This window comes from Cervus elaphus, chromosome 8 (genome assembly GCF_910594005.1).
Source record: "Cervus elaphus chromosome 8, mCerEla1.1, whole genome shotgun sequence".
Lineage (NCBI taxonomy): Eukaryota > Metazoa > Chordata > Mammalia > Artiodactyla > Cervidae > Cervus > Cervus elaphus.
This window is the reverse complement of record NC_057822.1, coordinates 24,597,197-24,612,365: the sequence shown is the minus strand read 5'-3', so window position 1 is coordinate 24,612,365 and position 15,169 is coordinate 24,597,197. Positions and strand designations below refer to the sequence as shown.

The following is a 15,169-nucleotide window of genomic DNA, read 5'->3' as shown; positions in this document are numbered from 1 at the left end:
AGCTCCACCTTTACAAGCAGTGTTAGTCTCCCACTTCGGTATCCTTAGACATAAAATAGGAATACATTTATATTGCTGCTTTCTTATTACCTGTCTGGCCCCTGGAGAACTGACTGTTGATCCAAGGATAGGGATAAATTCTGATTTGGGGGAAATCATTAAAACCATGAGATCAGAAAGATCAAACAGATACTAGGAATTCCTCGTGTATCTCCAGGAAGCAGCGAGGGGATGACAGAATGGAGTTCTTTGCATTACAGACCCATGAAAGGATATGGCATTGAACCTGAATGTAGCAGGGGCTATAAGTGCAGTAACTGCAACTGATGCTCTGTAAGCTTGACTCATCCATTTCAATTCAAATTCTCTATGGTATAGAAAGAGCAAATGATAAAATATAACTTCTCTCAATTCCTCCCACCCTCTCCTTCCTCCCGCTGTGTCAAAAGTCTGTTCTCTATGTCTGTCTCCGTGTCTCTATTCCTGTCCTATAAACAGGTTCAGCAGTACCATTTTTCTAGATTCCATTTATATGCATTAATACATGAAATTTGTTTTTCTGACTTACTTCACTCTGTGTAACAGGTTCTAGGTTCATCTACCTCGCTAGAACTGACTCAAATGTGTTCCTTTTTATGGCTAAGTAATATCTCACTGTATATATGTACCATAACTTCTTTATCCATTCATCTGTTAGTGGACATGTAGGTATACATTACCATATGTAAAATAGACAGCTAATAGGAAGTTGTTGTATAATGCAGGGAGATCAATCCAGTGTCTGTGACAACCCAGAGGGGTAGGATGGGGTGGGGGCTTGGGGGGAGGTTCAGGAAGGAGGGAATATATGTATACTTATGGCTGATTCACGGTGCTATATGGCAGAAGCCAATACAATATTGTAAATCAATTATCCTCCAATTAAAAATAAAAAATTTTTTTAATGTATCATGTCTTCAAGACCAGTCTCCTAGAAGACTGCACAGGATTCTGAGTTCAGGAAGGGTGAGCAAGGTTAACACAGGAGACAAAGGGGAACCCAAATTGTTCTTCCTCACCACTATTCTCAAGCCTTCACTTCTGGCAACAAAACTGGGGGTTTGTGTGGGGGAAAGAGGCTAGAAGGGTAAAAGTTGGTGAAAATCTACAAATCACCCAGGGTTAGGAAGAAGACAAAGAATAACAAAGCTGCCCCGAGTCTTTCTTCCCACCTGGAGCTGATTTTGATCCAAAAGTTATGTCAGCTTTTCAGCATCCTAAGATGATGGACATTTCCTAGTATTTCCAAATACCATGATTTTTAATCATCCTGAAAAACATAAGATTGAGCTCTAAATTGAGTAATTTTAAAACTAAAATGAAACAATTTTTCAAAATCTTTCTGAAAAAAATTTCTCTAAGTGAAAAAGTTTCCACAGTTTTTTACTGGTGAAAATGTCCTAGATTATTCTATTTCTATTGCCTGAGTCTCCCCTTTTTTGACAATTACTATTTAACTAAGTTTTTATTATTATTTAAGGTATCTTGTGCTACTTTTGGGCTTCGCTGGTGGGCCAGAGGGTAAAGAATCTGCAAGCAGGTCACCTAAGGAAATTTGTAAATTCACCGAATTCCAGTTTCTTAAGCAGCTACTGCTTTCCATTTTAACTTTGTTTCCAAGTAGAAATGCCCCTTAGGCCCCCAGACACTGTTTCATCCTATGTAGCATTACACAGGGCAAGAGAGAATTTATGTGTTGACACTACTAAATAGCTGAAGTTATTAATATATTCAAAACCTGACCATATAATTTGTTTTCCTAGCTCTGTTTACAATTCACCCTGGGTGACCTTCAAACCAGATTTTAAGAAGGCAGTTTTCAAGTGCCAGGACTGGTATGTTAAAATGCGGAGCAATTGAGTACTTAGTTCAGTAATGGACTTTTTACAAAGGCAGAAACTTTTATATTAATAGATACATTCTGGAACAGTATGTCAAAAAGCTGCATAACAGACCCTTCAGATCTATTACTGTCCCTCCAAACAAAACCCATTATGCACAAAGCCAACATCAAACAGCAATCCGCAACAGCCCGTTACAAAGGATCCGAATAGAGTTCTCAGTGGCCCCTTTAAAAGGTGGTCACGTTTTTGCAATTCGGAAATCAGTTCGACCTATCTGCAGACATTCCAATGGGGGGCTTGGGGTTTCCCCCTCTCTCACCCACCCCTGAGGGAGTTGGAAATCTTTCTAAAATCAGTTTCCTCACACCATTCAAAGAAGCGTGTGGTTGATGCTCTTCGTTTTTTAAAATGACCCCATAAAAGTGGAATCCAAAAATATCCTTCCTAACCATTCTGCCTTCAATCAGTCCTCCAGTTCTGCCTCCTCCCCTAGACCGTCTACTAAGGTTAGGGGCTTATTCTGGACTTTTCTTGCAAGAAAGTGTCTCAACAGCCAGGCACGGTGGGAAGAGCAAGGGTCCCAGGGCGGCTTCACTCAGTCTCCACGGAGGCAGCGGGAATGCTCAGCCCCATCCTTCATATTATTTGAGCACAGCTTTTGCAGGTTAAGTTTTTTTTTTTTCCGCGAAAGAACTTTTCTCGAATGGCTCAACGTGTTTGTCTTTAAGGGTTGTGAAAGGAGAAATCATGCATATTTCAGACAGCTCCAGATGAAACGAGTTAAGTGATTCTCCAGCATGCTTATGTTGGAAAATGCCATATTTGTGCCATATTTGGTCCTCTGACTAGGAACACAACTTCAACGAGACCTCCTCCCCCATGCAGCCCCCTTCAACCTCCTCCCACCCCCTCCTACTCCTTTATGTATATATGTTGCATAATTATGAAGCAGTGAGTATTTATCACCTTTTCTGGGCAGTAAGCAGAAAGAAATACAATACCATTACTTCCAGTTACTGCCTTTCCCAAGATAATTAGGTAACACAGTGGAGGCAGCAGCGATCGCCTAACGCTGTTCAAGTTAAGTGATTGACATGGCTCTGTCTGGCTGCTCTATTAACTGTTTCATTTTGTTGCTATTTGCAGTTTGCTTGGCTAATACTCCGAACAAATACAGACTGTTTCTTTAGCCCTTTTTTTCTCTTTGACCTTCTCCTGCCCATTTTCTTTGACTCACTTCAAACTGTCTTGAAAAGGCCTGTTGAATACACACAGTCCATCAGAGGCCCAGGTTCATCCCTACCCCTGCCCTGAATGCCTTACTTCAAAGATGGGCCGCATTCTTTAATTGCCCTTTGAATTAATATCAAAGGGTCACAATGCGAGTGCCAAAAGAGAAAGGGGCTTTAATGAAGCAAAGAGCTACCATTCATTTGCAGATAAGCACGTTTTTATGCCTGAATGGTCACCGAAGCTACAGGCTTCAGGAAGAGGAGGCTGTCCCTCCTGAGAGGACTTTTTCTTAAGTAGTGATTAGTTCAAACAAACAAGAGTAAACAAATAAAAGAAAAAGTCTACAGACAGCGACAACATACAATAAATAATAAGACGAAAATCAGGAGCTGCACAACCCCCCCTTACTTCCCTTAAAAAAAAAAAAGCTGCACCTAATTAGCAAATCCATTCACCATTTTTAATCCCATATTTCAACACTGAAATTCCAAGGACGAGGTTCAGTCACATGCCTGAGATGAAATATTTTCAGTCTGAAATTTTGCACCATGGGTAACACAGAGGGACAAGCGTATGACTTTAAAATGCAAAAAAGAAACAGTATCTTTCAAAAATATGTCCCAGTGCTCAAGACATAATTACTTTCGAAGTGAATATTTGTGCTTAAATAATTGATTCTTCATGAACACTTTCAGTACAGAGACTGTCGTTTGCATCTAAAATAGGAAAATACCTCTGTGCATCTTTTTATGCACGAAGGTCATATTTTCCAACTCTCTCGGATAAATCACCATTTAGTGGCCATTGTCTTCATGGTGGCCCCTGTAATACTGTAGCTGCAAGCCTAGAATGATCCACTAACAGCACCAGAGGTCATTGTAAGGTAAAATACAGCTCAAATCATAAATGATTACAGAGTGAAACAGTAAGCCATGCTTCCCCTCGTCATCACTCTCCTTTTGGAGAGCTTGGTGATTAAGGAAGGATTTCAGTCCTGGTGAATTATCATCCTAGCCGAAACTCAGACAACATTCTTGGTGCCCAGCTACAAAGTACATGGCTTGTTTCTGGTAGACATAACATTTGGACCATTGCCTGGACATTTCTCTTCCGTGGATGCCTTGGTAAACAGAGTTTATGTTACTCTCAATGACGTAACAAGGAAAGTCCTTGTTCAAATGTTCCAATCAGTCTCCAAAAGTGACTTGCCAGTTTTGATCTGTGCACAAAAAAAAAAAAAAAAAAAAATTGCCATGGCTATGTTAAAAGAAAGAGAGAAAGAAAGCGTTCTCCCTTATCTTTGAAGAAATCAAAAGCATCTTCTCTTCACTGGCCTTCATTTCCATGGGCTTGTCCATCTGGTTCAGAGTTGCCAAAACAGAGTGAGAAAAGGGCAGCAAATAAATGTCAGAGAGGCAGCCAATCTGCATAAATCTCCAACTCCTTCCAGAGAGACTCCTTCCTGGCCTGCTGGGCCTTCCAATTTTGTGACATGAGCCAACAGGCATCGGAACAATGTGAAAATCAAAAAGACTTATTTTGCACAAATCCAAGCCTTTAAAGCAGCTTCTCCCATACCACTTTTCCACTAGATGTACACCAGTGTGCCTCTCTGCAATAAAGCGCTGTCATCCCAGCAACCAGGCCCCGCATGTCCTGGATACAGAATTATTTCTGGGTATTCTGGACTGACCACAGGAAGACCCACTTAATTCTTGTTAAACTGTACTCTAAGAAAGCACATTAAGGCAAACAGGCCACCAAATCTTGTTTCGCTGAATACAAAAGTGATGGGTAGATTATAAACAAATAATTATTTATACTTGCTCAGAACCTGAAATGCATTCAGGGCCACTAACACATCACAACAATCCTTGGAGACAGCAGAGCATCTTACTGTCCGCCTCACTTCAGAGGAATCCAACTCAGGATGGCTACTGAGTCTCCCTTCATCACACAGCTAGCTAGAGATTGAACTGGGACCTCAAGCAAAATCTTTTAACAACAACAACAAAAAATCCTTCATAAAAACCACAGTTACATCTGGTGCAGAACTAGATCAGCAGTCCAACTGTGTGGGTTTTTGGTTTTTTGTGTTTTTTTTTAACCGAAATCCACAAGTGGAATAAACTTCAAGACACTGCAGATCCAGCTTCATGAGCCACAAGAAAATTGTTGGGACCATGTATTTTAATACTTCCTCAGGATGCTACAGTCATACAAATACAACCATTGAGAGGCTCCATTCAAACATTGGTACTGATACTGATGATAAGGGTACTGATGATCACCACGAAGTCTTGCATTCTGCCAGGGCTTTAACTCTTTCATATCCACTATCAGATGGAATTAAATAATTCTTTGACATGAGAAAAAAAATTTTTTTCACTCTCATTTCAAGTGCCAAGGAATACAGTAATGTAAGTCTCTAATATGTCAGGTGAATTAAAGCAATGTGAAGTTTTTAAATCTAAACAGCTTAGTCACTGAAGCGACCCCAGTCATAGGTTTCTTATCACCTCTGTTGCTCTCAATAAAACTAAGGGGGACTTGGTATCCAAGTAAAATTTGTATCCCCAAGGGACAAATTGTTCACGATAGAGTTCTCTTTTCCAGCACCTTCTCTTTTGCAGCTTCTGAAATTCAGGTTCATGGAAAAGACCCCTATCTGAAGCTTAATTTGCAAGCTGAAAAAATGCAACAGAAAAGGTATTACAACTTCACAAATAGCTATTGTATTAAAGGGGCTTTCTAGACTTAAAGCCTTGTCCAGATGCAAGCTACATCTCTCTCCCGAAGGTTTCCACTTTCTCTGCATCACCAAGTCTTAACCAACAGCGCTGCCGGTTTTGCACGCAAGCCTCTAGGCAGACAGCGTTGACCGGAGAGCTGATGATGACTATTAATAGTTTAGGAAATACCGCACAGCGGCCTCCACCGTTTATCCCCATTAGCAATGGAAAGCACACTCAGAGGACTCTCACCTTGAAGAAAAAGCAGAGGAGGCTGTCCTGAAATCTGGAGACTTACAAAAGTGGTATTAGCGTGACTTCTCTTAAAATGTCAATCTACCTCTTCTATTCTTGTTGCCACTTCTCCCAAGAAGCAGCACGGTGCCCAAGCAAGGAGTAAGTGTTATGTCAACTAAAGAGGCTTAAAGAGGAAGAAAATGTGATCTAAACAAACCTCCCTGAGCAGACATCCTGCTGTAGGCTTCAATGGGAAACATTTGTTATGAAGTAATAAGAATTTGCATAATTTTGGGGAAGACTTTGTTTTCAAAGTAATTCTCTTTTTCACCTGCTTAGCCCTTTGCCGTGTATGGCTTTGGTTAAGTTTTGTTGATGGAGGCTCATGTTTAACCAACTGTTTTTAATTTACAAATTAAACTTGTCAGAAGTAGAAATCCTTCCCTTGGAACTCTTCCAATATGTCAAGAATTAATTCTAATGAAAACGGCATTGCCTAAATGCAGGATGGCCAGTCACTTATTTTATTTACACAAAGTCCTTCTCAGTTTCTTTGATAAAAGCAGCTAAATCTTTTTCCTCTTTCATGTTTTGTCAGCACTTGATTCCTTTTGTCCCTTGGCTATTTGCCTAGCTGTGGACAATAAGGCAGGAAGAATAGGAGCAGATTGTTGGAATGGCCCTCAATAAACCTAATTATGACATGTTGACTGCCCTCACCATGACACAGTCAAGGGACCCAGGCTTATTCAATTACCCTTGCCAGGTTTCTCTTTCAGACCTAAAGTTATCCTTTGACTGTTTGTATTTCTGAACAGTATTCATGTTCATTGTGAAAGAAAATCCCCTGGACTTTGAGGGGTTTTTAAGTTGATGCTGTTATTGTAGCTAATTTTTATTAACTGAATGATAACATGATAAAGAAATAGACTTTTGTTATGTAATAAGAACAAATCAGTGTGTGTTTAAAAGTTACACCTCTCTTTCCCTTCTCTTCCAGCCAGCCTGGCAGGACATGTAACCTGAATTAATAAACAAAATCATTTCTCCAACCTGCATATCCCTTTCAACGTGATACTGACTTGAGCTCCACAGATCAGCACTGTTGCTTCAGTGTGGGTCTTCTTAACTTAAAAAATAATAATCATATGATTGAGGGTAGCTTGGAGTTCTGTTTTTTGTGGTTTTTTTAAACCACCAAGAAGGTTCCTTGCCGTATTAACCCCAGAGAACATAAGTTCATTAGTACCTTTATGCCAACAGCATTTTCTTCAGCTGTTTGAGATAGACGGGATGCACAGTATTTAATTAAAACTCTGGCTGCTGGTTGGAGGAGCCCTTTCCTCCTCCGACAGATTGTTCAGAGATCATGCCAGTGGTTCTTGCAAAGCCAGTGTATAAAAGCTGCGTGTCAAGTGAACAAAAGAGTGGGAAAATGAAGGAATGCCAAAAATCAGCTCCTGATCCATCCTAGCTTTTAAGTCAACTAGGTCTGATAGAATTAATAGTCAATTGCATTTAAAGCTATATGAAGCCTAGCAGGAGTGACTGTTTTGTAAGCTGCAGCATCTCTGGGTAATTTCTTTTTCTTTTTCCTTTTTGTTTTCTGTTGAGAAATTCATTGTTCTCTTTAGGTAATTTGACAGCTCTTGGGACTATAATAGAGTAAAAAAAATTCAACCACAATATAACAAAGTTGGTGCTATAATTCCTTGAATTTGCTCCTCAGTTCACTTTCCTTCATTAAAAAATTCCCATCATTCAAGTAAAAGCAAATCTAAACCGTCATCCATCCTGCAAGTGAATTTGGAGTTTGGTGGGCTTTTGTTTTGTTTTTCACTTTCTAGGAAATTATCTTTTTAATCTTAATGTGAGAAATCAACTTCAGGAAGTACTCATCATTCTGTATATAAGACAGAAAATCCTTAGCCTCTGAAGAAGTTTAAGTATGCCTTTCACTTCCCTAGAAAGTGTTCTCCTCTCTGGGTCCCTTTCCTTGCAAATATCAACAGTTTCAATTTCTCCAAATCCTAAAGGATTATTTTTCCTGTCGAACATTCAAATGGAATTGTATAACAGTCTTTAAGTATTACTAATATAAATACTTAATGTATATATTATTATATGGCATATATATTTACTTTATAGAATGTCATCTTACTGTTTAGTTTTAGCATTTGTTGATTTCATTTTCTTTCATTCGTATACATTTGCATTCACATTGACTTTTAAGAATTGTCCCTCTGAACAGTTACAAAAATGATCATAATGGTACTCTATCTAGAAATAAATAGCAGCATGGAAAATAGTAAAAAGTCTTACCACTAGAAAGCTGAGTGTCCTTCCAAAGTGTTCAAATTACTTTAATCAGCAAATGTAACCTCATGTACAAAGTTTTAAAAAGTCTGCTTTTGCTACTTTATAGTGGAAATGTTATTAAAATATCCAAGATGTCTCAATATTTTAAACTGAAGCATATGTATTTTTGCATTCCCTAAAATGTTTTAATGTTTTTATATAGTTAAATAGAATAACAAGTCTTCTTCGAAGCTCAACTAGCACTTCCCTAAGAAAACATGAAAAAAAAATAAGTATAAGAAATCAAATACTCAGATCAAATACTGCTCACCACCCCAAACTTGGCATTATAAATTCCTGCCATTTTAAAACTTATAGTTATCTGGCTATTCAAACTATGTTAAACAAATGAATGCCATAACTCTCACAAATTCTACTTCTTCAAAGCTGATGGAACTGAATTCATGTGGCAATGTAAGTCAGAAGTTTGCTTATGGATACAGAAATGGGAGTCAATAATTTGAATTGTTTTGATTTGTATGGAGTTACTCAATAAAAATTCTAATGTTGACTAAAAGTAGCTGAGATCAGATTTCTTCTTTAATCTATAGGTCAAGTAGTGACTTCCTCTCCTATCAAATAAAAATTTTAATTTGTGATTCAAAGTTCAAAATTGCAATACATTTGATCTGAGTCTGGGATAATCACTAAGAAAAACAGAAACAAACTTTTTCATATGGTAAACAGTAGTACTTATTATTCTGAATGTATAAAGGGGTACAGTTTCTCTTCCTGATGTTCTCATTTTATAATGTTCTGCTTCTATTTTTAAAGATTGGTAGATACGTTGTAGCAGTAATCACTTACAAAATCTATTTGCTTAACATAAAGAAAACTACAAAATTAGAGCCACAGATTTCAGATACATAAGAAAAGTTATAAGTGCAAATATTAGATTGGCTATTTTATATACTCTAAAAATTCCTCAAATAAAAAATAACTTTTCACAACACATTTTACATTTTTAATTTTATCATTTGGTCTTTGTAATTAAGGACTGTAGCATTTGAATGAACCATTGTCTATTTTCAGAATATATATTTAAAAGTTGATAAGTAATATGTGTTGACTTCTAAAATAATTTTCCTCCACAAAAATAAAAGTAAAAAAGTGAGGGGGAAAAATTTATTGAAATCTTCCCTTGTTAGGCTAGGACATCTTGCTTTGAACTGTTTTCAATGTAACAAAAAATACTTCTTACATCCTCTCCAAGTTTCTAAAATGCTTCATAGCAAAGTTCTCAAAAAACGATAGAAGTTTTTAGATGTGAACCATCTCCCATTTAATCTTGAGTTTCCTCACCAAATGTTTGGTATAGAAATTTTTAATTGATTCAAATATGATTTTTTTTTAAATTTGCATGTGTATAGATGTGTATTATAACTCAAACAAAAAAACAAATCTTGTTTATCTGATTGAGTTTCTGAGAACTACGAGTGAGGAAGCTAATTTGTTCATTTAAGTTTAAGAAATGACAGCAGAATTCGATGAAGTGAATGCACCGTTGTCTTGATTTTCTCCTCAAGCCCAGGCAGTTTCTAGCTTTGACCTCATCGGCTGCCAGAAAGCTGTGTCCCTCTCTGGGTGTCGGGGGAAATGTCGAGGCACAGATGATGTGAAAGAAGGAAAGTTACCGTCCTGCTTAAGTAACTCTAACTTGAAGCAAAGTTCTCTAGCCAACACCCCCAGGCCTTTCCAGCCTCATCTGGAAGCTACAGCTATGAGAGGAGGTCCAAGAAAGCAAGCGTTTCCCCACATGGATGGGGAAAAGCCAGTGTGGCCGCCAGCTGAAGAGTACAACAAGGCCCACCGCCACTACCCTTCCCCTGAGACGGAAAACAGGCAGGAGCTTCTCCTTCTAAGACGCTGAGGGGCCATCCTTGCCCCGATTCCTTGACTGCCTGAGGCCCCACTGTCTCCCAGACAGCTGCCCGGGCCTTCCCAAAGTCTATCGAGAGCTTCACGTGACCGCAGCTGCCACTAGCTGCCAGGGTGGGAAAGACCATCATCTTTACCTAGCCTATGCTTCCATCTTTAAGAGCAAGGGAGAAGGAGGTCCAGAGAGGGAACACGACCTGTTCACAGTGATAGTTGTAAAGACCTACAAGAAATGTCTAAAAATTGCCAAATACACCTTTACAGCTGGCTCGGTGGGGGCACCGAGCCCCCACCCCCAGAATTACAGTCATTCCCACCGACCCATAGGCAGTGAGCGGATGGAGGTTCCTCCAGACTGATGGAGCTGGTCTGTGATCCCTGTAAGGGTCTCCACGCAAGCACTGGGAATACTGTACAGTAGGAGTGCCGCGTGGGTAAATTCTCAGCGCCTCTGGATCGCTAGACACAGGCTTTGGCTCCATGAATAAACAAGGCAAGGCATAAGAAATGAGGAAGCATCCTGGAAACTTTTAAAGGCCAAGCTACAAGTGGAGGGTAACTGAGTATCAGAATTATTATTACCATCGCGTTGCTCTCAAACACAGCTGTGCCAGGCCTATACTCTATGTACAGGTAGCCTCTACCTTTCCCACACTAAACTGAACGAGGACAAGAGTAGATGCAGTTTCATGGGCCCCAAAGCTTTTATCATTCAGAGAGCCCCTGGAAGCGACACACACAGGTGCAGGGCTCTGGAACTGAAGGTTCATCAGCTCCACGGTGAACCCACCTCTGCCCAGGACTCCTCTCTCATCCTCCACTTGAGAGGGCCTGGGAGAGATGGGGGCTATTTCTAGGTGCTCATATGCACCGTTGGTAATACTTGCAAAACATTAATCAAGTCTAAGTGTCAACTTTGGGGGCTCAGCAGTAAGCCAAGATCATCAGAGTCAACAAACCCAGCAGGCTGTTTCTGAACCCCATATATCACATGTGGACCAAATGCCAGGGGTCCCCCTGGGACCCTAGTGGCTTACATCCTCCAAAGTCACATGTTTCTGAGGCTCTCCAGAATGCCAGCACTGAGACTTTAGGAGACTCTTGCATTCCGGAAGACTCCTGGAAGTGCTTCAGAGCTCTTTCCAGAAGCTCTCCGAGCCAGTGGATCCATCATAAATGCCACTTGGGCCCTACCTGTTCTGAGGAGAACCTCACTTCCTCTGACCAGCGACAACTATCCAGGCACCACTAGAAGCACGGATACCCAAATCAGATGTCTGCTTCCTGGGAGAGGGTTGTGAGCACAGAGGCAGGATGAGCCCCAAAGTGCCCTCCCTGGCTCCAAGCCAGAACAGACGCTGTATGTCCTTCCTCTGGCCCTGCTTCTTGCTGGAAAGCCCAAAGGACACAAGCCAAGGCCCTTCCCTGGCATCCTGGATGCATCGGAAATCCACCTGCAGGGGAGGATGCTCTTGAGCCCCACCTGGCCCTGCCTCCCCCTGGGTACTCAGTGGGGTACCATGCCCTGGAAAGCCACACTCACCAGCAAAGAGCTTCCTCGAAGCAGAACTAATCCTGCCCATTCACAGTGAAGCTGGTATCTGCTGGGGTGTGATCTGAGGGGCATCAGAAACCTGCCCCTTGCTTCCACCAAAAAGCTGTCCTACATGGGTACCTGGAATTCTGCCATTGGGGGTTCGTTCCTCTATGCCAGGAGACCAGCTCCCAGGGGCCTTTTAGAAACTGCAAACATCGTTAGGAAGGGTAAGAGTTGAGTCTTCATGTGAATGAGGTAAAATAAAGCTCAGCGGAAGCAATGGTAGGTGTGTGTGTGGAATCAGGGTGCACAAGCAGAGAGTAAGCCAGGCAGAAAGAAGCAGGATGGCAGGGAAACAGGAAAGGAGAGGGAACAGCAGCCAAGACTGACCTCCCCCTTGTTACCCAAGGTCAGCCCGTAAAGCCCTTTGTGAAACGCAAGTGACAAAAACATTTTCAAGGAGTTTGGGAACAGAGGATTGAGGGCAGGGAGATTATCAAACACCCCTGTAAAAAACCCAAACTTGGGACTTCCCTGGTGGTCCAGTGGCTAAGACTCTGAACTCCCAATGCAGGGGATCCAGGTTTGATCCCTGGTCAAGCAACTAGATTCCATATGCCATAACTGAGAAATGGTGCAGCCAAATAAATGATCTTAAAAAAAAAAACAAAAAAAAACTTGTTCCAGGAACATCACTTATTAAACTATGGTCTGAGTGACCATCTTCTAAAGTTTTTCCGAAAGGACTTTCCAGGAACCAGAAATGTCAATGTGAAAGATAGTCATTGTCTTCCCAAATGAATTTAATTTGAGCTTTCAATTTTAAAAGTAAATAAATAAAAAGGATTCATTTCAGGGAAAAAATCATTACTTTTAAACGAGTAACATTAAATTATAGTAATTCAATAAAATGATGAAAGTTCGCCAACCAGCAAAATGAAGACCAAATTCGGCTATGTCATTTGTATTTTGTAAGAAGGAAATTGTTCCTCTCCTTATCTGCCCAAGGTATCTGCTAGGACTCCACTAGGAATAAAAGCTTGTGCAGTGGCTGTTGGTTTCAATTTTTCTAAAAAGACAAACCACATGACACAAAGGTGTGCCAGGGAATGAGTACTTGACCTGAACACAATTTGTTTGTTTCCACATCCACTTACGGAACCTCTGATGAAAACAAAATGAGGCAGCCTTCCCAGCCCGCAAAGGGCTTTATGTTCGTGATGACCCAAGAAAACCCACTATCCACAGGCAGGATGAAGACAGAGGTTAAGGCTCAAAAAGTTCAGACAAAAGCCCAGGCTGCTGCTAAGTCACTTCAGTCGTGCCCGACTCTGTGCAACCCCATAGATGGCAGACCACTAGGCTCCCCTGTCCCTGGGATTCTCCAGGCAAGAGCACTGGAGTGGATTGCCATTTCCTTCTCCAATTAAAAAAAAAAAAAAAGCCCAGGAGCTAAATCCAAAATAAGTCAGGGCTTGAGTTACCATCCAGGCCCTCTACCTGGAACTGATTCCCTACAAAATGGAAGAAATTCCCCGAACCAGGCATCCCACCTCACCCCTGCACTCTTAGCCAGCCATGTTCTTCACAGTTTCTGACCTGATGCTAAGTCCTCAGTCCTTCATTTCCTTTCTTCTTTCAGACAAAACTTCAGCGAGATTTCTGAGCTTGGCAGGGCTAGCCAGTCACCACAAGCAGACATTGGCTTCTAGTAAGAGACTACACAATTTGCTTTTCTACAGGCCACTAATAAATACGTGTTGCAGGCACACGAGCCCCAGATGCAGTCCTGTAGGAATAAAAGCTAGGCAAATCTACTACCTGGGAAGTTTCCATCCCGGTTAGCTTCCCAAATCCTATTCGGCCCTGGCATCTTGCAGGTTCCCCGGATGTATTATGAGGCGACCCGGATGTACTGTGTATCCAGGACTGCAAGTTCCCAGGATGCACTGGGAGAGACCCCATTTATCTGCTCAACTTCCTGACATGGGCTATCATTACCCCCTTAGAAATAGTCTGAAAGGATGTAATAAGTTCTAAAAGTTTCCAAAATATATCCAATTATTTCAGGCACTGGGATCCCAGTCACTTGAGACTCTTGCAATGGAAAGTTGAAGTGTTTCTCCAGATGAATTCATGGGTCTCTTTTTAAAAAGTTTTAAATCTAAAATTCAGAAGGGGCAGCTCTCCCAACGAAACCCCTGCTCCCTAATATTAAGCCAATTCCCCAGAGAACACCTCAGCCTGCTACCCTCTTCACCTCTGTGATCAGAACGTGAGGATATGTGAAGAATCTAAAGTATGGTTACTCTGCTGACATGGACCCGAAAACCACTGATTTTATATGGTCTAAGTTTCTGTTGAGAGCATCACAGCAAGCTGACAAACAGGTCAACAATTTTCCTCGTTGGGATTAACCCTCCCAAGATCCTCCTTCCTACATGGAGGGCTGCATACTTTTGCAGGTAGTAATCAGATGTCACAAATTATGGGCCTGATTCAATCCAAATTATGCACAGAGCTGGGAGAGGGGAAAAAAGCTGCTTTTGATTCTTCTCAGCTCTTTGCAGATGCTCTAAATGCCAGGCCTGTTTACATCCCCAACTGACTCTTTTGGAGTTCCATAAGCCAGTTGGAGGGGAAGCAGAAAGAGAACCAAGGCACCCAGATAGCCATTTCTATCGAAGCACAAACAAAAAGTTCTAGCGTTAGGAAAACCCACTTTCCTGCCTTGTGTCTGGCAGAAGACTGCTACATGCTGTGGGGCTGATGCAGGAACAGTCAAGAAGGAAGACCTGTGTTTGTTTTTCTGTTATTTTTAAAAACCAAATCAAGATTTTGATTTTCAAAAATAAATCCTTAACATTTAACTTGTTCTCCTTTTTCTGAAAGGCCCAGTCCTAAGAAGGAATGACTTGAAATATTGCCCTTAAAATATTTATTGGCATTCACATCTCCAGCTTTCTCAGGGGGCTTTGGAGATGGATGTTTTTCTCATGTAGTTGGAACACAGTTCTTTCTGGCTCATTCTGCAGATTCGAACTTCCAACTTAGGTAAGCCAGGTACTCAGCAGCATCAACAACTGAATTCCTGAGCATCAGATTTAAGGGAAAATAGGCTGAAATGATTTGAGGGAGGCAAGGTATGTGCAAAAATATAAAAAGTCTTTTGTGCCTAGAAGGGAATGAATACACACCCCCTAAAAGTTTGTAGACTTAAAAACTAGCCTTTACCAAACTCAAGAAAACCCTAGAGAAACAGGCCAGCACTTTTTCAAAAATGAGAAATAGAAGACTGTTTTATTATTCAT

General features: G+C 40.9%; 1 protein-coding gene across 1 annotated transcript in view; it reads right to left on the bottom strand.

The window, feature by feature from the left end:
- Positions 1-15,169, bottom strand: part of PAX3 (paired box 3) — a 98,217-nt gene that overhangs the window by 66,993 nt on the left and 16,055 nt on the right. The gene's annotated exons all lie outside the window — the stretch shown is intronic.